Source organism: Giraffa tippelskirchi, chromosome 8 (genome assembly GCF_054371585.1).
Source record: "Giraffa tippelskirchi isolate mGirTip1 chromosome 8, T2T-mGirTip1v1.2.pri, whole genome shotgun sequence".
NCBI classification, from domain to species: Eukaryota; Metazoa; Chordata; class Mammalia; order Artiodactyla; family Giraffidae; genus Giraffa; species Giraffa tippelskirchi.
Window position 1 is genome coordinate 98,575,410 of NC_137282.1, and position 24,800 is coordinate 98,600,209.

The following is a 24,800-nucleotide window of genomic DNA, read 5'->3' on the forward strand; positions in this document are numbered from 1 at the left end:
AGCGGGTCTAGTCAATCGCTGAAATTTACAAACCTTTGCAGATCAGCGCCAGAGAGGGGTGTAAACCAGCCAAGCAGACAGAAGACATCTCGAAACTTATTTCCTCCTCTGTGAAATGAGGTGTCTCTTATTATTCAAGGTAAGATTCCCTGAGCACCTTTATAAGGAACACACCCCTTCACCATAGACTTGTTTAACCACCCTCAAAAAAAAAAAAAAAAATCATTTCCTCAAACTCTGGCACAGAAAAGTAAAATTACTAGTCAAAAGTAAAGTTGCGAGGACTTGGGAGACTTAGCAGCTGTTCATTTGGGGCACATTTAATGAAATTTCATGCTTTCGTTGTAGAAACACAAATTGTCTCTTAAAAATTAAACAGAATGTAGCAGGCATCGTTGCATCAGGTCATGCTGCAAGGTTTAAACTGAAAAATCTAATGTCATGTTGCTGGACAAGTGGCTTCATGTACTGAGGCTGTTTCCTTGCAGGATGTTTTGTAAACCTTATTATTTTCTTTTTTGAAAATCATATGCAAATTTCATTGATTTATATGTATATACCAAGACTCTGGGTTTCCAAATTCCTAACAGCTCTTCAGTAAGGAATGAAACTTATATCTCAACATCCCTTATTGTGAAAACTAATCTCTGCCCCAGTTTCTATATCTGAAATAAAATAATTTTTTGTTGTAGTAGACATAATCTAAACTGATCCATTTTGAAAACAAACTTACGGTTACCAAAGGGGAAATGTAGGGGAGAGGGATAAATTAAGAGTTTAGGATTAACATAAACACATTGGGCTTCCCTGGTGGCTCAGATGATAAAGAATCTGCCTGCAATGCAGAAGACCTGGGTTCAATCCCTGGGTTGGGAAGATCCCTGGAGAAAGGAAAGGCTACCCACTCCAGTATTCTGGCCTGGAGAATTCCGTAGACAGAGGAGCCTGGCAGGCTACAGTCCCTGGGGTCTCAAAAAGTCAGACACGACTGAGCAACTTTCACTAAACACACTATTGTGTATAAAATGGATAACCAATGGATTATATATATATATATATATATATATATATATACACACACATATATATATATATAAAACTAGTATATAGCACAGGGAACTTTACTCAATATCCTGTAATAATTTATATGGGAAAAGAATCTTTAAAAGAATGAATATATGTGTAAATGAACTACTTTGTTGTACACATAAAACTAACACAACATTGTAAATCAACTATACTCCAATAAAATTTTTTAACAACCACAAAAAAACAAACAAAACAATTCAAATTGCTCCTAAGAGAAGAGGATTGGACTTCCCTCCCCAATCCCTCTAAACATTTCCACTAGGATATATATATTAACATTTGTCTGGGTGTGCCAACTTCAGTTAATTTGAATGTGAATTATCAAGTGAAAAATACTTTAAGCATCCTGATTTCTTAAATGACATTAGTTAGTACCTTGGTTCTTTAGTCTGACGTGATCCTTGTATTTATTTAGCATTTGCAGACAGGATATTGTAGTGCAAATGTGACCCACCCAAAGGACTTGGAAAATTAATGTAGTGAGGCATCTTGCCAGACCTCTGGCTACTTATTACAGCAAACGCTTCCCCTCCTCCTCCCTGGTCACACTTCAAGGTGCATTTATTATTTAGTCTGCTCTCAGGCCTCTTCAGGTAAATGCCAATAAACTGCTTGCCATATAGCTATCTCCTTAAGCTTTTCACTTTTCCTATGACTGTTCAGGGACATTCACAGATTCTTGGCTCTGTGCCACGTTAAACACGTTGCTGGCACTTTAAGGGAGGTTAACCAATCACATACTTTCAGACATTCAAAAGAAAGCTGGGGAAACTACTCCACTTTTGGAGGGAGGGGGCTTATGAAAAGAAGTTTATCTTTTTTTTTCTTAGAATTTTCATGTAGAGAAAAAAGAAAAAAAGCCCAGACTAAGTGAAAGTAACTAACTACTATTACTTATTTGAAGTGCTGTTCTCTTGCATGTAAGGCCCAGCAAATACCTTCTTGCTGATATTTCAGAAAGAAAGTAACAGCAATCACAAAATGAAATGTGTGAATGTTGAGGGTTAAACTCTCTTGAAATAGCTGTATGACACAGGGAGCTCAAACCCAGTGCTCTGTGACAACTTAGAGGGGTGGGAAGGGGTGGGAGATGGGAAAGAGGTCCAAGAGGGAGAGGGCGTATGTATACCTATGACTGATTATGCTGATACACAGCAGAAACCAACACAATGTTGTAAAGCAATTATCCTCCAATTAGAAATAAATTAACTAAAAATTAAAAACTCTCCTAAAATGGTCAGTCCTCTGTTTTACTATCCCCAAGAAAGCTCTTTCTGTCCCAGTGAGATTACTTAGCTCACTGGCACTCCCTTCCCTGTCAAAAACACATCCTTAATCTCTTTAGGTTAGTGCTGTCCTGTGTTCTACTCAGCGTTACAAGCATTCCAAGAATCTATCTCTGAAAATCCTAACCCACTTGTTGGGTACACTATATAACAGCCCTTTAATGACTAATACATCACCCCTGTCCCCAAAGAAAACAAGTTTAAATAGTGGGGAATCTGACAACATATGCAACGAGCCAGAAGACTTGAAGCTTCTTAGATCCATCCATCAAGGTTAACATTACAGAAAAAGACAGACGCACAATGCACAGTAGCACAGTAGTACAAAGCATAGAGACTGAAATTTTTAATTTTGCTCTTATCCCTGATATTAAGGTAGTGACAAAATGATCACAGTTTTTTAAAACCCTAATAGTACTTGTTCAATATTACAGTGTTTTCTCCAGTCTAAGGAATTTTTTTTCTCCATAGGGTAATTTCTGAAATAACATTTTATAAATTGAGTGTCACATATTATTTCCTCTGTAAAGCTCCTCAGAATGGAGGGATATGGCACTGCTTCCTCCCACGCATTCCTGTTAGTACACAAACATATGATGGTGTACACAATGGCCAGTGAGGATGCCTGAATCTGGGGAGAATTTAGGGACTTTAGGAAACATGTGGACCTTGTCTGGAGGGCTTTAGAGAACAAGCATTTGATCTAGAAGCTACTATGATTTCTAGCATTGGAGAACATGCATTTGATGTAGAAGCTACTATGATTTCTAGCATTTTCCTGATATACTGAATTGTGTAGTGTTATATAGACTTCTGTTCGACTACTGTCACTGCAACATTTCAAAGGACTGTACCACACAGATGTTTATGTTCATCATGGTCATCTAACCGTATACATTTGGTTGATTCAAACCACTGTGTGGTATCATGTTTCCTAAACTTCAGGCATCTGGACACAACCTCTACAAGTTCTGTCCTACTGGCATCTATACCATGTATACACCATTATGACTTGATATTTTTCTTCATTGACTCATTCTCTTAACTTAAATAACATAAACAATAAGCTTATATTTATTTGATTAAATGGGTTTGATATGCTGATTGCATTTCCCCCCAATAAAAGTGTTAATTTTTTAAAAAGTGTCCAAATATCACCTAAAATCTCTCCCATACTTATGGTGGTCAGGAGGCAATATGGGCAACACTCCTGTGGAAAGCATCAACTGCAGGGAAATAGACTGGGTGCACCCTAAAACCTTCCTTTTATTCAATGGCAAGCACAATTTGTGGGACTAAGGACAGTTATCAAAAGCCAAGCATTAAACGTAAAATAGTAACTGAAACCAACTGAATGAACTGTTAAGTTCATTAACAGTTAGATAGTATGTTAATTACTATACAATTAGCTTTTTTTCAGATGTTATTACTTTGAAATACTCTGCCCACTTTCAAATCTCCATCCTTTGAGTAAACTCTTATTTTCAGATTACAACTTTTGAGAACCAGTTATGATGTAACAAAATATACAGGCCTGTCAAATGTGCTTAAAATCAGGACTGCATATAGGTCAAGTAACTTTGTAGGAAGAATGAATATGGAGCGCAGGTTTGTTATTTTGTTGCTACTACAGTTTCCTGGGTTCTACATTGTACTCAAGTATTTAATAAGAACAAGACACTTGGAACTCTTGCAGTATTTCCTACTTATTGAGGAATAATATGGTATTGCCCTTATCTGGAGGGGAATTGGTAGCAGATTTTTGAGCTGCTTCTCTTATAACTATACATTTGGATTCAAGGACTTTTCTATAAGCATAAACCTCCTTGGATCTAAGTTCCCTAACTCTGGAGGAAAAGCTCAAGAGTATTATATTTTGAATACTTCTGACCTTCAGGTTTCCTACCTCTTTTGTAAAATATCAGGTTAGAAAAGTTAATTATCATGATTTTGATGTAATCCTGCTTGTCTAATTCTGCTTTTGATGCCTGTGCTTTTGGTGTCATATCTAAAAATGCACTGCCAGGACCAATGTCAAGGAGTTTTTCCCTATTTTGTTCTAAGAACGTGAAGTTTCAGGCCTTGTAAGTTTTTAATCCATTTCAGGTAAATTTCTGTGACCAGTGTAAGGTACAGGTCTAATTTCATTATTTTATATGTGGTTATCCAGTTTTCCCAACATCATTTATTAAAGAGAGTATCCTTCCCCCAGTGTATGTTCTTGGCTCCTTTATTAAAAATTAATTGACCAAAAATGCATGGGTTTATTTCTGGGTTCTTTATTCTTTTTTAGTTTTAATATTTATTTATTTGGCTGTGCCAGGTCTTACTTGAAGCATGCAGGTTCTTTTAGTTGCAGCAAGTGGGATCTAGTTCCCTTATCAGGGATTGAACCTGGACCCCATGCATTGTGAGCATGGAATCTTAGCCACTGGATCACTAGGGAAGTCTCAAGACTCTATTCTGTTCCACTGATCTATGGGTCTGTTTTTATGTCAGTACTATACTGTTTTGATTACCATAGCTTTGTAATATAGTATGAAATCAGGAAATGTGATGCCTCTAGCTTTGTCCTTCTATTTCAAAATTGCTTTGGCTATTCATGGTTTGCATGTGTTTGTGTGTGTGTGGTTCCATATGAATTGTAGGATTGTCTTTTTTATTTATGTGGAGAATGCTGTTGGAATTTTGATAGATACTGCATTGAATCTTTACATCAAGATAAAAAGTTTCTGCATTAGCAAAGGAAATCATCAACAAAATTATTTTGGGTTCTGCATCGAACTTCCCTGGTGGCTCAGTTGGTAAAGAATCTGCCTGCCATCTGGCAGTCCTGGTTGGGAAGATCCCCTGGAGAAGGGAAAGGCTACCCACTCCAGTATTCTGGCCTGGAGAATTCCATGGACTGTATATGTATAGTCCATGGGGTCGCAAAGAGTCGAACACGACTGAGTGACTTCACTCCCTTCACTCCACCCTCCGACTTACAACTGTAACCTGTGTTTGGGGTTGGGGGGAGATGCAGACTTTCCCATATCAACAAACAATTCTCTGACACCACCAGCAGGGTGTCAGAGAATTCAGCTCAATACTGACACCATCCACTTGGAGATAATATCAGATTCCACAGGTTAAGAGCTCAGTCCCAGGAGACTGCCTCCTGCTCTCTACAGATGTCAGTTGCAAACCCAAGTTGTTACTTGCATTAGTGAAAAATTGGCTCTATAAATCAGAGGTTCCCATGATCCCCTCCTTATTTGCTAGGGATGCTAACAAGAATTTAGTAAAACACATTTATTCATTAGATTACTGGTTTATTATAAAAGGATATAACTCAGGAACAGCCAGATGGAAAAGGTATGTAGGGCATGGTATGGGGAAGGGACACAAAGCTTCCATACTCTTTCCTAGTGCATCACTCTGCCCCCATATCCCCGTATCCACCAATCCTGAAGTTTTCTGAACCCTATTCTTTCCAGTTTTCATGGAGGCTTCTTTGTTACCGGCATGACTGATTAAATCACTCATCTTTGAAGACTGATTCAACCTCTAGCCTCTCTCCCAGCCAATCCCCTCAGAAGTCTGGGTGAAAATGAAAGTTCCAACTTTCTAAAGGATTGGTTGGTTCCACTAGCAACTAGTCCTCTTCTTTAAGTTCCCTAGGGACCTTCCAGAAGTTACCTTATTAGCATAACAAAAGATACTTGTATGATTCTTATCACAGGAAATTTCAAAGGTTTTAAGAGCTGTGAACCAGGAACCAGTGGAAAAAGACCTAATATGTATTAGGAACAGATTTTGGCCATCTGAATGACCAAATGTATGTTTCTTAGAAATCTCAATGTCACAAAAGTGAAAATTTAACCTATGTAATGGAGAAGATATTTGCAAGCCACATATCTGATAAAGTATTAATATTTAAAATACATATAAAATCCGTACAACTCAATAGCAAAAGAACCCAAATAATATGATTAATAAATGGGCAAAGGACTTGAGCAGACATTTTTCCAAAAAACTAGACATATAGATGGCTAGTAGGTACATAAAAAGATGTTCATCATCCCTAATTATCAGGGAAACTTAAATCAAAATCACAAGATAGCACCTCACTCCTTGTCCATCAGCCAGCAAATTCTAGATTCTCAAGATACCCAGGATTAAACAATCTAAGTTCACGGTTCTCATTTCTAGTTTTTAGGCTCATAAACACTATGATGAGGGTATACATGACAAGGTTGCAAGTCTGTTAGCTGTGAAGTGTGTAAGATGTTTAGCCATAGTCCTAGAGTCACTTGCGGTTACCTCCACATTAGATGACATTTTGATTACCTCATTAAGTAATCCTGACTAACAAATGATTATTTTAAAAGGTAACAATACGTGAGATCTCTGATAATATAGATTTCAACATTTGTTAACCATATTGTCAATCAAAAGGTGCAGAAAACTAGTTTTTAAAACTGGCATAAGCATTTTTGCCTGGGATCAGTAATGTTGACAGGATATGTACTTTGTAAATAACTTTCAGAACTTTGTACTAATTCAAAATATGGGATCAAAAGAAAAAAAAAAAATGCCCTGCATTGTATGGCTCAAGTAAGCTCTTAAAAGTTTCATAAGTGCTGTTGTATTTCTTTTATATTCTAACCCTCTCTTCTTCATTCTTTATGTTCTTCCTTATTCTCAAATTACATGTATCTCTGTAAATTTAACCTCATTTCAATTAAGTATTTAAATGATATTAAAGAAATGTGTGCAAATAGCTCATCAGTGGTGAGAGTTGGACTCTCAAACTCCTGCACTGATCCCTGACCCGAGGTCACATATGAGGTTGAGCCCTAGAAGGGTGATAGAGGCTCTGAGTGCCTGGGTGGGGCTTGTGCACTGGGGAATTTGCTGTAGTGAGATTAGGTGCCCAGCAGGTATTTTATTTGACCACCCTAAACGTCACTGCATGATTTTTTTTCCTTCTGAGGTGGTTTGTGTTTTCTAGGAATGGGTATTAAGTCATCCTGCTAGTGGTCTGATGTGGGCAAGAGAAGGGAAATGGGGGTCTGCCTGGTCAGTTTGCAGACTTTTGTAGCATCCTCCAAACACAGCTTGCACAGCTATCCTTCCCAGCCTTTCTGCCTATTACTGCAAAACCTCTTGTCTTCCATGGGGAGAGACGAGGGGTATGCTGGCTATACAGAGAAAGAGTCAGGACTTGTGGCTGGGTGTATATTATACATACCTCTGTACTATCCCTAAGGCAATGGCACCCGGCTCCAGTACTCTTGCCTGGAAAATCCCATGGACAGAGGAGCCTGGTAGGCTGCAGTCCATGGGGTTGCGAAGAGTCGGACATGACTGAGCGACTTCACTTTCACTTTTCCCTTTCATGCACTGGAGAAGGAAATGGCAACCCACTCCAGTATTCTTGCCTGGAGAATCCCAGGGATGGGGGAGTCTGGTGGGCTGCTGTCTGTGGGGTCGCACAGAGTCAGACACGACTGAAGCGACTTAGCAGCAGCAGCAGCAGCAGCAGCAGCAGTACTACCCATATTTTTAGAGTTCACTCATGTTATTGATTAGGGTGATATTTCTAGAAAAAAAAATGGGTGGGGAGGTCATCTATCCACCATTTTGAAGCTAGAAATCTATAGATTTTACTTTAAAATGAAGGTATTGGCTATGTCAATTTAAGTTCAAGTATTTAAACATTATTTTTATATATCCAATGGCTAAATATATTTTGACCCTCTATAAGTATAGGTCAACATAAAGCATTTTTTTTATCATGGTAAAACATACATAACATAAAATTTACCAGTTTAACCCTTTTTAGTGCACAGCTCAGTGGCCTTAAATACATTCACATTGTTGGGCAACCATTCAGTTCAGTTCAGTTCAGTCACTCAGTAATGTCCAACTCTTTGTGACCCCATGGACTGCAGCACGCCAGGCATCCCTGACCATCACCAATTCCCGGAGCTTACTAAAACTCATGTCCATTGAGTCGGTGATGCCATCCAACTATCTCATCCTCTGTCGCCCCCTTCTCTTCCCTCCTTCAATCTTTCCCAGCATCAGGGTCTTTTCCAATGAGGCAGTTCTTCGCATAAGGTGGCCAAAGTATTGGAGCTTCAGCTTTAGCGTCAGTCCTTCCAATGAATATTCAGGATTGATTTTCTTTAGGATTGACTGGTTTGATCTCCTTGCAGTCCAACAGACTCATAAGAGTCTTCTCCAACACCACAGTTCAAAAGCATCAATTCTTCAGCACTCAGCTTTCTTTATAGTCCAACTCTCACATCCAAACATGATTACTGGAAAAATCATAGCTTCAACTACAGGGACTTTTGTTGGCAAAATAATGTCTCTGCTTTTTAATATGCTATCTATGTTGGTCTTAGCTTTTCTTCCAAGGAGCAAGTGTCTTTTAATTTCATGGCTGCAGTCACCATCTGCAGTGATTTTGGAGCCCCCCAAAATAAAGTCTGTCACTGTTTCCATTGTTTCCCCATATGCCATCCTTCATATGCCATGAAGTGATGGGACCAGATGCCATCACCTTAGTTGTCTAAACGTTGAGTTTTAAGCCAACTTTTTCACTCTCCTCTTTCACTTTCATCAAGAGGCTCTTTAGTTCTTCTTCTCTTTCTGCCATAAGGGTCCTGTCATCTGCCTATCTGAGGTTATTGATATTTCTCCTGGCAATCTTGATTCCAGCTTGTGCTTCATCCAGCCTGGCATTTCACGCGATGTACTCTGCATATAAGTTAAATAAGCAGGGTGACAATACACAGCCTTGACATACTCCGTTCCCGATTTGGAATCAGTCTGTTGTTCCATGTCCAGTTCTAACTGCTGCTTCTTGACCTGCACACAGATTTCTCAAGAGGCAGGTAAGGTGGTCTGGCATTCCCATCTCTTGAAAAATTGTCCACAGTTCATTGTGATCCACACAGTCAAAGGCAACCATTACCACCATCCATCTCTAGAACTTTTTCAATCTTTTTCTCAAACTGTAACACAGTAGTACCCATTAAATAGTAACACCCATTTCCCTCTCCTCCCAAACTTGGACAACCACCATTCTGCACTGTCTCCATAAATTTAAGTACTGATGTAAGTGGAATCAAAAAGATTAAATTTTAATGGTACATTCAAGAGTTGATAGCCAGTCTTGTTCTAAATGTCTCTTTCTTAAAGAGCAAAGCAAAGCAAAGCATTAGAAATAAAAGTTAAGGATTCTCAACTTGAGAAATCGATGTACTTCCTTAAACCATCCCTGACTCTATAAAGTGTTGCTTGCTGTTACATAGACACAGTCAAGAGCAAAAATATTGCCTTGACCAATATCTGGTTTGTTTCCTTGTAAGTCATCTCTATAGCTGTTACTTTGTTGAAATGCATACAAATGATATTAGCACTTACCCAAATTATAGCTCATATTATATCTCTAGTTCTGATTTCAGATTCATACTAGACCCTATGTTTAATCAAGTGGTTTCTAATGCTATTTACCTATCCCAAAGGACAATGCTATATTCTAAAATTGAATTAAATCTTTTAAAAGAGATCAAACAACTGGAAAAATCACATTGCCAACTGAAGCCCTTGTTTCTAACACTGTGAGACAACTTGAAGTTTTCATTAAAATAGAATTTGGAAAAAAAAGTGTCAAAAATAAATGTACATAGAATGTGCTTTAATGGTAATTTAATACCTGACGCTTTAGACAATGAAGGAAATTGGCTTATTAGAAAGCAAATTTTCAGAGAGCTCATTTAATTTACATTTGTTTGATAACATTTTTCCTAGCTTGTAGTAATGGTAATGGTAAAACAACCCAGGCAACTCAAGTAATTTCCCCTTGATCACACATCACAAATAAGATCTATTTAATGCAAAAGGTCTGCTCTTTGAGACAATGTCTGTTAGTTAAGGAGGGTATACAGGAGCAGGTTAAAAAGTAGCCTTTGGGGTTAGATTGCCTGGGTGCCAATCCAAACACCACTGGTGACTAGCTGTTTGATCTTGAACAAGTTACTAATCTTCTCTAAGTCTCAGTTTCCTAGACTATAAAATGGAGATAAAACAGGGTTTTGAGGATTAAATGAGACACGTAAAATCTTGCCAAAGTATTTGGCATATAGTAGTGGCTCAGACAGTAAAGAATCTGCCTGCGATGCAGGAGACCTGGGGTTGGATTTCCAGGTTGGGAAGATCCCCTGGAGAAGGGGATGGCAAATTTCATGGACAGAGGAACCTGCTGGGCTACAGTCCGTGGGATCGCAAAGAAATGGACACGACTGAACAACTAACACTTTCAAGGGTTCAATGGGCTTCCCAGGTGGCACTCAATGGACATGAGTCGTGTCCATCAACTCAATGTACATGAGCTTGAGCAAGCTCTGGCAGATGGTGAAGGACTGGGAAGGCTGGTGTGTTGCAGTCCATGGGGTCGCAAAGAGTCAGACACGACTGAGCGACTGAACTGCAAGGTGGCGCTAGTGGCAAAGAATCCACCTGCCAGTGCAGGAGACACAAGAGATGTGGGTTCTGTCCCTGGGTCGAGAAGGTACCCTGGAGGAGGGCATGGCAGCCCACTCGAGTGTTCTTGCCTGGATAATTCCATGGGCAGAGGAGTCTGGTGGGCTACAGTTCATAGGGTCACAAAGAGTCGGACACAACTGAAGTGACTTCACGCATAAACGCAAGGGTTCAATAAATAAATACCTTCTGTTAAGAATAAATTTTAAAAGAGAATTCAAATATGAAGGAAAGTGGTTTTAAAATTAAAGTATACATTGCTACTATTATAATACTTTATTTTATAATTGCATTATCATATGATATCACCTATATGTGGCATCTAAAAAATGATACAAGTGAACTTATTTACAAACAGAAATAGAGCCACAGACATAGAAAACAAATGTATGGTTACCAAAGAGGAAATGAGAGGTGGAGGGATAAATTAGGAGTTTGGGATTAACAGATACATACTACTATATATAAAATAAACAATAAGAACCTACTGTATAGCACAGGGAACTATATTCAATATCTTGTAATAACTAACAAGGGAAAATAATCTGAAGAATTATATATATATATGTATGCATATATATATGCATATATGTATATATATGTGCATATATATGTATGTATATATGTATATGTGTGTGTATATATATATATAACTGAATCAGTTTGCTGTTACACGTGTTACAGTTTGCTGAAACTGTTGCTGTTCAGTCGCTAAGCCGTGTCCAACTCTTTCACAGACTTCCTAGCCCACCAGGCTCCTCTGTTCATGAGATTTCCCAGGCAAGAATACTGGAGCAGGTAGCCATTTCCTTCTCCAGGGGATCTTCCTGACTCAAGGATCAAACCCGTGTCTTCCGCATCTCCTGCACTGGCAGGAGGATTTTTTTTTTTTTTTTTTTTTTACCTCTGAGCCACCACGGAAGCCCCACACTGGAAACTAACGTATTGTAAATCAACTGTACTTTCATAATTTTTTTTAAAGATTAAATAGTTTTCTGCTTCCATCTTAGTTTGACCTGGGGCTCCCAACTCCCTTTACATAATAGACTTGAATAGTTTTCTTCCCTCCCATCTTACACATCTAAGGTTCAGTCTCTGTATTGTCTTAGGGTTACCTTTCAATGACACAAAACTTAAAATGTTAAATTTCGCTTGAAAATTTTCAACAGCCTTCTCTTCCTTACTGAATCAATTACAGCCTTCTCCTATGATGACAGACATGCACATCGTACATGGCTTGCCCAAAATCTGCCCAAGCTGCTTCCCCTACCTCCATCTCCCTTCAGAATCTAACACGAGCAGCAGTAAAGACCAACTAACTCCATGACAAACTCTGAAGTTCAGTTTCTTGGCTTCACTCAGTTCTGTGAACATCTTGGGTTAATTCTGATGATTACTATTCTACGTGTGCATTTTTTAACTTGTGTGTAATGTATTTACAATAGTTGGCAGCACACAATAGCAATCATAGGGACAGCAGAGTTCCACAGTTACCGTTCAGACAATTGATTTTGACGGCAATCTTTGAAAACAACTTTAATCTCCTAAGATTCTACTCTTCTCCTATGAGATAACACACTTATCTTCTTCCCAGGGTTGTTCTGGGATGGAAGGGGACAACCTGTTATCCACCTACGTGCAAGGATTCCTTCTTGAGATACCACTCGCAGATCTCTGCAAGTGCTTCGCTGGCAACATTATTGTTCTTCCCTTTGATCTCTCTTTTTCTGGTCAAAAATTAACCCGGAGGTCAGCTTCTCTGGTCCCATTGCTTTTCAGTTTGAATTAGGTGCCCTGGGCTAAGCAAACGTTCAGATTCCGACGCTAATTCCAACCAGAGTGCTTAGGAACACAGTCCCAGTGTGATCCTCTCTTTATCTGGCAAGGCAGCAGGGACTGTGGGTTCCCATCCTCATATCCCTAAGTGTCTGGTCCTGAACAGACACCTGGGCTCTTCCACAGAGCTGCAAGCCCCTTGCAGTCAGGAACAGGGTTTATTTATCTCTGTATTCCCAGTACCTACAACAAAATCTGGCTCACAGGCTGTCTGCTTAACAACAGAGTACATTTTTTTGGTTAATCACAGTAGATAAGCCTTTTGTAAGTTTTCTTCCTGTGCCCTTTTATGGCATATGCTTCACGGCTGCATCAGAATTCAAAAACTGAGTCTGGCCTGTTTTCTTTTTCATAAGCCGCTATTTCTGAAAACTATTTTCTACTCCTTCTTTGCCAAAACAGAGTTCCCACATCTTTACAGTAAACATTTTCTCCCAAAGGAAAAAGAACTGGGTAAGAAACACACTGGAAGGGGGCTTAGGCAATCAGTGAGCTGATCCCAGCATTATTTTTAAGGAGGAAAAGACTCTTAAGTGTTTAGGAGAAGCTATTAAGTCATGAGGTATAAATCCAGATAGAGTACTTCAATTCAAAGAAATGGCTTTTCTGGGAAGAGTTTCCCCACATCTTTATTAGCAGGGAAATGAGAGGGTGCTTGTGGGGACCTGTAATATCTGCCATAGCCAGCCACCCCTCAGCCCATGAATGAGAGAGCTGTGCCTCTGGATGAGGAGTCTGCTCTGGCCAGAGCTCAAAGAAATGGATTGGAGTCACGGAGTGAGGTTATTAACACAATGACGTCTACACATCAGCCTCATGAAGGTCTGTATACCCATTTATCAGGCGACAGAACTGAAGTCCAGAGAGTGCTTCCCAGCAAGGTGAGTGGAAGAAGTGGCTAGAACTCAGGCTCACCAAGTATCAGGCACTGGATATGGCACTCACACATGTCATCTCATTAATACTGAAAACAAACTCATATTAGTGTCAGTGTCGACTGTAGAGCATAGGGAACTACATTCAATATCAGGTGATAAAGCATAATGGAAAAGAGTATGAAAAAGAATGTATATATGTATAACTGAATTGGGTTTCCAAGGTGGCCTGGTGGTAAAGTATCCTCCTGCCAATGCAGTAGATGCAAGAGATGTGAGTTCGATCTCTGGGTCATGAAGATCCCCTGGAATAGGAAACGGCACCCTAATCCAGTATTCTTGCCTAAAATTCCATGGGCAGAGGAGCCTGGTGGGCTATAGTCAATGGGGTCACAAAGAGTCGAACACAACTGAGCACATAACTGAATCACTTTGCTGGACAGCAGAAATTAACGCAACATTGTAAATCAACTATACTCTAATAACATACATTTAAAAATAAGAAAACACACAAATTCATGAGTTATGTACTAGTTTCCTCCATCAAAGAGTTGGGGAAACTGAGGTCTGGAGGAGCTTAGGCGCCATTCTCAAGACCTTAAGAGTAGGACATGGATTTGTCTTTTAGGAGAGCCAAACATCACCTGGGGAAAATTAGGACCTCAGAAACTAAACAAATAGTATCACAAATAGCATCTCAGTAGGAGGATTTTTTTTTTTTTTTTTAATTTTTAAATCAATCCTAAGATAAAGACGATGAGATGGATAGACTTTCACTCCTGGCCACAGTTATTTCTGTGGACATGACATCAAAATCCTTAGAAATTAATCATTATTTTCATTCTAGGAATTAAAACTTTACAAATATTTCAGGTATTTAGATACCAGACTATAGGTGTGTATATAAATGTAGTAGTCAACAAAAACTTTTGGAAAAAGATACACTTTTATTTTACTATGTTAATTCTTTTTTCTAAAATGAAGACTCATTTTCCTTTTGAGCTCAAGAACAATTTCTATAGATACATTATACTTACAGTTACATTTTGCTTTTATAACAGATAATTCCTGTATAAGCGATAGGCAAGCAGACTCAGGTACTGTTTAACCTGACTTTGTGGATCAGTCTGTGCTCTTCTGGGGAGAAAGTCAGCCTTCATTCCAGGCAGGCAGTGAACTCTAAAAAAACAACTGTATACACAGAACTGTGATTTTCAGAGGAATTACTCTATAGTGTATTCTCTGTCTTCTCAAAGAGAGTGCTTTGTCTAACAATTTTGCAAAAAGTTGAGTCTTAAAGATGGTAATTGGCAGAACTTGATTTATGGAAAGTTGAAGGCAAATGAGCTTGAGCTAGAAGAGATAATGCCAAAACACTCTCTACTTTCAGAACAGATTGTTACTCCATACGGGAAGAGAATGCGAAAAAGCTCTCTCCTCCAAGTTCATAAAATTTAAGCCTTCATTCAGCTGACAGTCCTTCAGTAAGTTAATTTCCCCCAGGACTAAGTTAGTTCCGGTTAACACACAGACCTCTCTGAAGATAGTTAATCTTTTTCTTAAGAGTTACCTAATAGAAACCCTAAATTACAATGACAGCTTAGTTTTAGTTAAAAAAAAAAGTTATTTAAAAAATAATCTTGCAAATGGATAGTAGTTTAAGAAGGGCTGCTGTAATTCCTTTGTAAATTCCACTACACATCATATCCCGGATATTAAAATGGATCCACTTTCCATATTATGTAATGATTTTTTTTATGAAAACCTAGAAAGGATCTTTATAACTTTTCTTTGAAATTATTTGGTTACTAAACTCATTTAGCTAATGACTAATCCTGATTTCTCTGCAATCATCTGACATACTTGAGAATTCTTGTGAAATGAAAAAAAAAAAACAGCCCACAAGTTTTTTTTTTCCAAATGTAATATAATTTTTATAAATAATTACTTGACAATTATTGAAGTTCACATAATGTTACATTTTTAAATAATTAAATTTTAATCGGGATTTTGCAGTTTTCTTTTTGTATTTTGGAGTCAATAACTTTACTTTTTAGTTCTCAAATATGTTCATAGGCCCATAAAAAGCTCACAAGCTCTAGACACTGAGGACCAAAGTATGTGCCATGGACAACAGAGCCCTCGTGTTGGTTTTTGGAAGGAAAGAGAATTCCAGTAAGAAGTGATTCATGCAAGGAGACATAGTGAATATTTCCAGATAATGTGCTATTTCCTGCAGCACATTGATGATTATGAGTTATACTTCACTTTGCTAACGGGGTGAAGTAAGGCAACCAGTCTTCATGACTTACTCATAATCCAGCTCAGTCTAGATCCCATGAACGATAAAAAGCACAAGATGTGGTTGTCTCCGGGAGGACCTAATAGTTTAGTTAGGAAGAAAAATACTCCTCTCCTTAAGGTTAGAATTTCTCTATAATAACTGAACAGATGAGATCATGAGATAATGAATTCAGAGTTTGGGTACTTGAATGACCAAACTAAAACAATAATATTGTTGCTTGGTGTACCAAAATGATTGGTTAAATTGTCCTTTAAAACACTTGCCTAGTGATTTAGGCACTGTGATATTGCTGGGGACCCAACATTTCCCCATAATGGAAGAAGATGGATGAGAGGCTTCCTTAAGAGGCCAACTTTATTTCTACTCAGGCCCAGGGGATATTGTTTTGAACTGGTTTCTACTTCAATTAGAGAAACCGGAAACAGGAAGACACGATTTCAACCTACAATAAAACAGGTATATCTGGATTAACACTGACTCTTATTCTGCTCCATTGCTCAGTGAGTACGATTGATATTTTTCCTTTGAAATAAACTTTGGTTTTGAAGGACAAATGGATGTATTCTTTCAAAATAGCACAAAATATACCACAGAGGCCTCTATAACCAAATGCTTTTTCTTCATTGTTGTCACTGTTATTTAAATAGTAACATTTCTAAAGCCTACAACGAAAATGATACGGGCTTTAGGAATACTATGGAATTCTGGCTCTTTTGTAACTGGCAGGTAGGCCAGGAAATTAAACTTTAATGCCTGAGTGACTTGACTCTCCTGACTCAAGGGGAGTCACATACCACGGGACACAATCTGGCTGCAGGGTTACTGCGTGTTCTCTTGGAGGAGGGTGAATCACCATTTCAGACCAAGCTTTGTGTCCACACAGAAAAGCCACCACCACCGGTCTCCTATCCTAGGGAAATAGTCTGTGAGCAACCAGCCTTCAACTCCTTAGAGATTATTTCTGAGAATGTATGTCTTCAACTATTGCTTGACATGACTGGAAGCAGACGAAATGGTTATAAAGAATTTCAGTTCACCCTAAAGATCCACCTTGGGCTTACCTAGTGGCTCAGTCGGTAAAGAATCTGTCTGCAGTGTGGGAGACTCGGGTTCCATCCCTGGGTTGGGAAGATCCCCTGGAGAAAGGAATGGCTGCCCACTCCAGTATTCCTTCCTGGAGAATACTCATGGACAGAAGAGCCTGGTGGGCTGTAGTCGCTCATGGGGTTGCAAAGAGTCAGACATGACTGAGCAAGTAAGCACAGCACAGCACAGTGCCACTAAAAATCATAAAGGAATTGTGTGAGAGAGTATCTGTTAGCAGGGTCACTGCACGTGTCTGTGCAAATGGTATACTGCACAACTCCAGGGGGCACCATTTACACAACCCATGATGTGAATTGTGCCTTTGGAGTCCTGCAACATGGTGGGCCTATCTTTCTGTTTCTCAAATGATAAGACAATACAACTGTATTTTTCATCTTTAGATAGATCCCAAAGGCTCCAGCTGAAGCACCAAGGCTAACACAAGGAGCAATACAGAGAATGTGGTATCAGACAGTGGTGGGGAAGACTGTGAGTCAGAATGACAAGGTTTAAATCCCAACTTGGCTCCTTACCCAAGTCACGTGGATTTACCTTTCTATGCCCCAGTCTGTTCTGCTGTAAAATGGGTATAATCAAGGTGGTTGGGAGAATTATATTAAATGATGCTGGTAAAATGCTTAGAACAGTGCTCAGCACATAGTCAAAGACTCACTAAATGTTAACTCTTACTATTAAAGAAGATAATGTCTCTCTCTCTCTTTTTTTCTTTTTTCTTTTCAATTGTTAGGATTCTGGAATGAATAAAAAAAATCATACTATATTATTACAATTTGGCCTCAAGAGTATTTGTGGCTCTGGAAGAAACATTTTCTGTGTGTCTTTAAAGCTGAGAACTAGCAACAGTTTAACAGGATGCTTTTGGAGAAAGTGAAAAGACAAAGACCAAAGGTACACTGAACCATTTGAAGATTTTTTTATTGGGGTAATCAGTCCACAAAAAAAATACTCTTTCCACTCCTCAAACAGTGGCTCATTACCCAGGAATATCTGAGAGCCCAATGTGATCAACATTTTTCACTTGCAAAGAGAAACCTGGAATTATATGAGAAATCTTCCCTTTTAAAATGTTGCTGGTATCTCAAATTTTATAAAATGCCATCTGGCCAATACTGTGAAATCAAACACAATAAGTTTGATGTGGGGGTGCTCCTTGTGTTACCAGATTTCTTTTTAACAGCCATTTAAGATGTACTGACTTACTGTTTTACTAATCTCAAAAAAACTCCTTTATGCAGACTGGCTAATGCCAACAGTGGGCTAATATCAGCTATTTATATTTTAACAGTGGTGGTGGTGGTTTAGTTGCTAAGTCATGTCAGACTCTTGCGACCCCATGGAGCCCGTCAGGCTCCTCTATCCTCTCTCCATGGGATTTCCCAGGCAAGAGTACTAGAGTGAGTTCCCAATTCCTTCTCCAGAGGATCTTCCTGACACGGGGATTGAACCTGGATATCTGCATTTCAGGCAGATTCTTTACCAACTGAGCCACCAGGAAGCTCCATTTTAACACCAGGTGTAGTATGTGTGTGTGTGTTAGTAGCTCAGTCATGTCTGACTCTTTGCAACCCCATGGACTACTGTAGCTCACCAGGCTCTTCTGTCCTTGGAACTCTCCAGGCAAGAATACTGGAGTGGGTTGCCATTCCCTTCTCCAGGGAGTCCTTCCAACCCAAGGACTGAAACTGGGTCTCCCACTTTGCAGGCAGACTCTATCTTCTGAGCCACTAGGGAAGCCAGTAGGTAGAGTAATTCTCAAAAAAAAAGTTTGTGTGTGTTAAAGGCATGAAATGTTTACCATTAGAAATTAATCCCACTGGACAAATTATTTTATTTACTATTTAGCGGTAGGTATAGTAAAAATTTTTGGAGAATTGTGATAAAATTATAAGTGCTTATTCCATCCATACATGAAACCAATCCTAGTAGACTCAATTAAAAAAAATAAACATCTTCAATTTTACTCTTTAGCTAATCATTAACCAAAGTCTGAGTGACTACTTGAATAAGTAATTTGGTACCTCTGAAAAACAGAAGGAAACTAGCATTTGATTAGCACCTACTACCCACTTGGTTCGGTTCTTAAACTGCTTTTTCTTCAAATATTCAAAACAACCCCTTAAGAGTCGTAATTATTCCTTATTTTATAAACAATTTGATGTTTGGAAAGGTCATGCCTGCTTCCTTTGGATCATGCACTTCTCTCATGCTACCAATGCTGATGCTGTCAAGTAAATATTCAGGATCTGGTACTGTTGGCAATCAACAACACACACACACATAAACACACACACCCACACCCCAACATTTAAAAACAAGGGTAAATTCATGAGGTTAGACAGAGCTAGCTGCCACATGATAATTCAAAGGGAAGATTCCATGCTGATGAACAGAACCATTTTCTCTTTATTCTGAATCATTGGGTTTCATTGTTAGGCACTGTATACAGTATATATATTAACTGTATATATATTAATGATATTAATATATATCATATTTCCTTATATTCATCACAAACACAGGTTGGAGTGTGTAATTAAATGTAAGTAGGTGATTTATAATCTTTCAGATTTTTCTAAAGGAGAAATGGTAGTCTGCTGGATTAGAGTGGGAGGGGTCTACAGAGATTAGGGGAAAATTGAGGGATAGCAAAACTTGGGTTGATTTCATAGGAAGTAAAGGGGAGAGGTGGCAAGAATACACAGAAGAACTATACAAAAAAGATCTCAATGACCCAGGTAACCACAATGGTCTGATCACTCACCTAGAGCCAGACATCTTAGAGTCCGAAGTCAAGTGGGACTCAGGAAGCATCACTACGAACAAAGCTAGTGGAGGTGATGGAATTCCAGCTGAGCTATTTCAAATCCTAAAAAATGATGTTGCTGAAGTGCTGCACTCAATATGCCAGCAAATTTGGAAAACTCAGCAGTGGTCACAGGAGTGGAAAAGGTCAGTTTTCATTCCAGTCTCAAAGAAGGGCGATGTCAAAGAATGTTCCAACTACTGCACAATTGCACTCATTTCACATGCTAGCAAAGTAATGCTCAAAATTCTCCAAGCTAGGCTTCAACAGTACGTGAACCAAGAACTTCCAGATGTTCAAGCTGGATTTAGAAAAGGCAGAGGAATCAGAAATTGAATTGCCAACATCTGCTGGATCATAGACAAAGCAAGAGAATTTCAGAAAAACATCTACATCTGCTTCATTGACTACGCCAAAGCCTTTGTGTGGATCACAACAAACTGTGGAAAACTCTTCAAGAGATAGGAATTCCAGACCACCTTACCTGCCTCCTGAGAAACCTGTACGCAGGTAAAGAAACAACAGTTAAAACCGCACATAGAACAATGGACTGGTTCCAAATTGGGAAAGGAGTACATCAAGGCTGTATATTTTCACCTTGCTTATTTAACTTATATGAAGGCACATCATGTGAACTGCTGGGCTGGATGAAGCACAAGCTGGAATCAAGATTTCTGGGATAAATATAAATAACATCAGATATTCAGATGACCACCACCCTTATGGCAGAAAATGAAGAGGAACTAAAAAGCCTCTTGATGAAGGTGAAAGAGGAGAATGAAAAAGCTGGCTTAAAACTCAACATTCAGAAAACTAAGATCATGGAAAAGGGCCCCATCACTTCATGGCAAATAGATGGGGAACAATGGAAACAGTGACAGACTTTCTTTTCTTGGGCTCAAAAATCACTGTGGATGGTGACTGCAGCCATGAAATTAAAAGAAGCTTGTTCCATGGATGAAAATCTATGACCAATCTAGACAGCATATTAAAAAGTAGAGACATTACTTTGCCTACAAAGGTCTGTCTAGTCAATGCTATAGTTCTTCTAGTAGTCATGTATGGATGTGAGATTTGGATCATAAAGAAGGCTGAGCACCAAAGAATTGATGCTTTTGAACTGCAGTACTGGAGAAGACTGTTGAGAGTCCCTTGGACTGCAAGGAGAGCAAACCAGTCAATCCTAAAGGAATTAGCCTTGAGTATTCATTCAAAGGATTGATGCTGAAGCTGAAGCTCCAGTACTTTGGCCACCTGATTAGAAGAGCCAACTCATTAGAAAAGGCTCTGATGCTGGGAAAGATTGAAGGCAGGAGAAGGGGATGACAGAGGACGAGATGGTTGGATGGCATCACCTACACAAAACATGAGTTTGAGCAAGCTCCTGGAGATGGTGAAGGACAGGGAAGCCTGGAGTGCTGCAGTCCATGGGGTTGCAAAGATTCAGACATGACTGAGCAACTGAACAATACCAACAAAAAAGGGTAGAAAGTGAAAAGTGAAATTAGTTCATACATTTCTAGGACAGCTTTAGATTTAACGATGTACAAGGAAATCTAAGACTTCCCAGGTGGAACAGTGATAATCTGCTTTCTAAGCAAGAAATGTTAAGAAACATGGGTTTAACCCCTGGGTTGGGAAGATCTCCTGGAGGAGGAAATGGCAACCTGCTCCAGTGTTCTTGCCTGGGAAATCCCATGGGACAGTGGAGCTTGGGGGGCTACAGTCCATGGGATCGCAGAGTCGGACAAGACTGAGCTACTAAACAACCACCACCAACATTCTGACATCTGTTAAGATGTCTTTATGTCAAATGTGTCTTTATGACAAATATGTCTTTCCAAGCAGTATCAACTCTAATTAAGACATTACCAATTTAATCTAATGTCACATAAATCCCAAATGATTAAGTACTATTTATTCAGAATAATATCATATACTTATGAAGATGGATTAGTAAGTATTTTGAGGTCATTATAATAAATACAAATAAATATAGAGTACTTGGAAAAAAAGGAGCACTTGCTTCAGAGAGTTTGCAATAGAAATAGGGGATGGCTGGTAAGAGAAACACTCCCATGAAAAGTATCACATTATTTTGTTTTTGTCACCTTATAGGTCTTATCGTATTTGAATTTGTAGTGTTCTTCACTGTGGATTTCACCCACTGGAACAGAACTTCTATGAGCACAGGGATTGCCTGTCTCACATTCTCCTACATCTCCAATAACTGGAACAGTGCCTGGCGCATAGGAAGCACTCAACCAACATTGGGCAAATCAACATATGAATTACACAGATCACGAATGTTCTAATAAGAAAGAAGAGAAGGAAGACTCCTTGTGGGATGAATAGTCCCACAGAAGATGTCAAGGAAAGAGGATCTTGGATAGGAGCTCGAAAGCTGGCGGAAATGAGAAGACCATTCCTTTGTGAGATATGACACAGACAAAACGGATGGGCCAGGCCCTAGAGCTGCATGAAGCAATGTGAAGTGTTATTCCACCAGGAAATCTTGATGAAGAGATTTGGGATTACATAAAGAAGAACCTTTTATCAAAAATAGAATGGGCTCCCTTGGGGTTGTTAGAAGAGTCACTTTCTGTGAGGAGAGGTATTAGAGCTTTGGGTAGAAGAAAAAACAGAGAAAATATGAGACTGGGCAGTCAGGCCTGAGGGTAGAACTATCAAAGGTCTCCTCGAATACTGCGATTTCAGGCCTCTGTTTTTACCTTTTTGCTCAAAATGATTAAAGAGAATTTCTTAAATTCCTTGAATTAATCATAAATAAAAAAACAACTAACTATTAAAGTTCTTTCATGTTGTATTTGGCAAAACCACATTTCAGCTAGTGGGGAAACAATTGTTTTACCTTCACTCTAGAAGAGGTAGTTGAGAATGACATTAAAGACACATTTTCTATAGATTTCAGAAGACAATTATTTTGTTTTGAAGGTTTATGATGTGATAAAGTATTTTTTAAAGGCCATTCTAATTAAACAGCTTGGAGAAAGATGTCTTTAAATCTCAACCTATGGAAGCTCTTATTTCAAATGCTAGTCTACAGAGGACTTCAAATAAACATGACTGTACATCTGATGGTGTAAGAAAGTAAATGGATTTGCTTCATATTTATTGAGATCATCTCTGGTGTCATATATTCAAATGCCAAGATACTAACACAGAAACAACAATAGTTTTCTTTAAATTTTTTCCAACACACAGAATAAAGAGAAGCCTTGATTGCAAATACTTTTATACACAGGCAGATGAATTACCTCAGTGTCTCTGACCTTCATAGAGGTAGGTATTGGTGCCTATGTCTTCTGAATACCTACCTCTCAAAGCTGAATTCTCCAAAAATCTGCAGCTCCCTGACTGAAGGTTTTTTTTTTTTTTTTTAAATACCTGTGAGTCTTTGTCTAAGAGTTGTTTTCCTGGCCACAGTTACATGCCTGACCTATGGATAAGCAAACCAAAGTGCTGGGTTGTTCATGATCCCTAGAAATAGGTGATGGATGAGGGGGGAGTTGGTAGATAAGAGCTCCAGCTTCCTCATCCCATTGATGGGGCCACTCTAAGGAGTGTTCCACACTGTCTCCTGTTGCCCCAAGCAGGACTCAGACCCACATTCCCACTGGGATAACTGGCTTGATGATGTTTTTGTGTCCTTCCGTTCTCTGTCTCACTCCCTTACTTTTTCCTTAGCTTTTGTGGAATTCCTAAATAAACTACTCATACTTTTCATCCCAGGTTTTACTTCTGGAGAATCCTAGACCAGCCCTGCCTTTTCCATTATTTTGCAACACGACAGTAGAATTCTGATTGGGACTTGGAAACTAAATAAACAGGGATTAAAGTGAGAAAAGTAGAGAAGACCCTGATGCTGGGAAAGATTGAAGGCAAAAGGAGAAGAGGGCAAGAGAGGACGAGATGGTTGAATAGCATCACCCATTCAATGGATGTGAACTTGGGCAAGCTCCAGGAGACGGGGAGGGACAGGGAGGCCCAGTGTGCTGCAGTCCACGGCGTCGAGAAGAGTTGGACATGACTTAACAATAGAACAACAACAACAAAGTGAGATGGTTATGTGTGTTCTTCATTAAACACTGAAATGCTTCTGTTTTACTTTAATACTCTGTCGAGTTTTCTCAAGTTCTTCCTTTTTTCTTTACATCCTTGTTTTTCTTTCCCATTTGGCTTTTTCAGTCTCTGGCATACCCATGTGAAACAGGATGCCATAGGGGTAGGTCAATGAGAAACACTGAATTTTTTTTTTTTTTAAGTTTACAGCCTCAGAGTGTTTATTATATGAACCAAAAAAACACTTTACTCTTTGTGTGTGGTGTGTGTGTGTGTATGTGTGTGTGAAGGGAGTCATTATGAATACATCATATGTTGGCAGGCAAATGTTATTTCTAGAAGAAATGTAAATGTAAATTTATTTGCCTGGATCTAAATCAGTGTTATTCTGAAATCAGGATATTTTCTGATGGTGTGAACCAACATACAAAATACATAAGCACATATATATGTGTGTGCACTTGACATATACTTAATATTGACTTGGTCCAAAAGTTTGTTTGGGTTTTTCTGTACATTATGCAATATCCAAATGAACTTTCTCAGTTCAGTTCAGTCACTCAGTCATGTCCAATTCTTTGTGACCCTCTGGACTGCAGCACACCAGGCTCCCCTGTCCATCACCAATTCCCGGAGCTTGCTCAAACCCATGTCCATCAAGTCAGTGATGCCATCCAACCATCTCATCCTCTGTCGTCCCCTTCTCCTCCTACCTTCAGTCTTTCCCAGCATCAGGGTCTTTTCCAGTGAGTCAGTTCTTTGTATCAGGTGGCCAAAGTATTGGAGCTTCAGCATCAGTCCTTCCAATGAATATTCAGGACTGATTTCCTTTAGGATTGACTGGTTTGCTCTCCCTGCAGTCCAAGGGACTCTCA

The 24,800-nt window shown here is 39.0% G+C and overlaps 1 protein-coding gene and 1 long non-coding RNA gene across 7 annotated transcripts in view; one reads left to right on the forward strand and one right to left on the reverse strand.

Annotated features, from left to right (window-relative positions):
- Positions 1-24,800, reverse strand: part of PDE4D (phosphodiesterase 4D) — a 1,572,405-nt gene that overhangs the window by 290,078 nt on the left and 1,257,527 nt on the right. The gene's annotated exons all lie outside the window — the stretch shown is intronic.
- LOC145519077 (uncharacterized) lies at positions 30-23,698 on the forward strand. The gene is made up of 2 exons (XR_014063514.1): positions 30-139; positions 21,961-23,698. It is a non-coding gene; the product is annotated as an uncharacterized LOC145519077 (long non-coding RNA).